Source organism: Penaeus monodon, chromosome 28 (genome assembly GCF_015228065.2).
Source record: "Penaeus monodon isolate SGIC_2016 chromosome 28, NSTDA_Pmon_1, whole genome shotgun sequence".
Classification (NCBI taxonomy): Eukaryota; Metazoa; Arthropoda; class Malacostraca; order Decapoda; family Penaeidae; genus Penaeus; species Penaeus monodon.
The window spans coordinates 25,924,862-25,926,683 of NC_051413.1; positions in this window are offsets into that span (position 1 = coordinate 25,924,862).

Genomic DNA, 1,822 nt, shown 5'->3' on the forward strand with positions numbered 1-1,822 from the left:
AAATTACTTCCAGTGAAATTGTTTTCCTCAGCAAAAATCATAAAAGAGTATCCTATAAGCATAATCATTAGTTTGTTGAATTATGATAAATATATGAATTTTAGTAAAAAAAATAGTCAGAGGAAGAGTCAAGTAGCTTGAGCAGTCAAGTGACATATTAATGTATATATAGAAAAAGCCATTGTTAATACTGAAGAAATTAAGTACTGTCCTTGTTGATTAGTTTCCCTGTACACATAAAGCCACAATTCTGAAGTATTGCATGAGGCTAAATAAATGCTGCTCTACTTATTAATATATGTTTTATATAACAAATGATTCACATCTTATAAAGAAAAAGGTCTTAGCAATATGTGGTAAATAGTTTTTAAAAAAATGTATGGGGAAGGGGTCTCCCGGGCCAGGTGAATGTACATTCTGCCCCATCACGGTGTTTATGTTCCTTCATGTATTGCCTCAAATTTTGGGCTTTAACTTGCAGTTGTTGTGTCACTTAGCTCTAATGTTCTTGCACTCTTACTGTGTATGGTGTGTCTGTATGTTCTGGTGTGTGGCATGATTCAAAAGGATATACCTAGAGGGTATTGAAGAGAGTATAGTGTGAATACTGTAATACTGTAGAATAAATGAATGTAGTGTTGAGTAAACTGTCCTTGCTGATCTAAATATCTAGTAAAACATTGTAACGATAAGAGAATGTATTAATCTACAACATTATGCCAACATAATGTTCATTTAAACAGTAACAAACTAGCATTACTAGCAGTGAATGCAGGTACTAGCTCCTCTATGGACAAAAGCCTGAATTGCAATTGGGGTGGTCATGGTGTTATACTCAGGCTTGGAGTACATAACTAATGGATATGATGTCAAGAGAAGCCAAATGAGATACTAAATGTTTCCTGTCTTGTTATATATGTACTGTGTTGTTTATTGTGGTGGAAAGAGAAGAAAGTTGTAGCAGAAGTTCACTTGAGTTTTCTTATTACTCCTAAACAAAAGGTGTCAATGATAACTAGCAAGAAATCAATCTTTCTTTGATGTATAAATAAATTAATTATAATATAAATGACTTTTCAGAATGACAACATGTGAGTCATGTGATGGATACAAGATTTTGCAGTACTTGTCACTGAAGATTTAGAATATTATTCATGAAAAGACATACCATAATACCTCTATTCCACTGAAATGATTTAGGCAATAAACCATTTGATATTATCTTTTTAAAGTGAAAAGTGCACCAGGATTGTAAAGAACTATTATACAGTTCTCACTAAAGATTATAAATATATGTTGTTCTAGTTTCTTCACTGAATGAAACCTCCCTGAAATGTATACAATCTGCATAGGTTCAAGACCTATACATAAAAAAAACATGCATTTTTAGAAACAAGTATATGGCTCAAAGTTGAAAAAATGGAAGAATGAACTTCCTCTATTCATTATACTTAACTTATAAAATATACCTACATCACATATTCATTAATTCATACATATTAAGGTTACATTCTTTACATCTTTAATATTTGATGCACTGACTCTAAAGGGACAAGTTACTATGAAAAAATAACTAAAGCACAGGTATTCATACATAAATATAGGCTTAAATGGTATGGACATTCAGTGTAACCAAACCTACAATCATGCATTTGAAATTCAACTGTCTTTAGCAAAATGATTGATCCTGTTGTCAATTAACTGAAATACCTGTACTAGGAAAATACTGATACAATCAGAATGTATTTGGACTTCTGAAATTATATGAATTTGCTCTATTGAGCATAGTCTCTCAGAAACTGGTAGGCGTTTTTTCTGCATT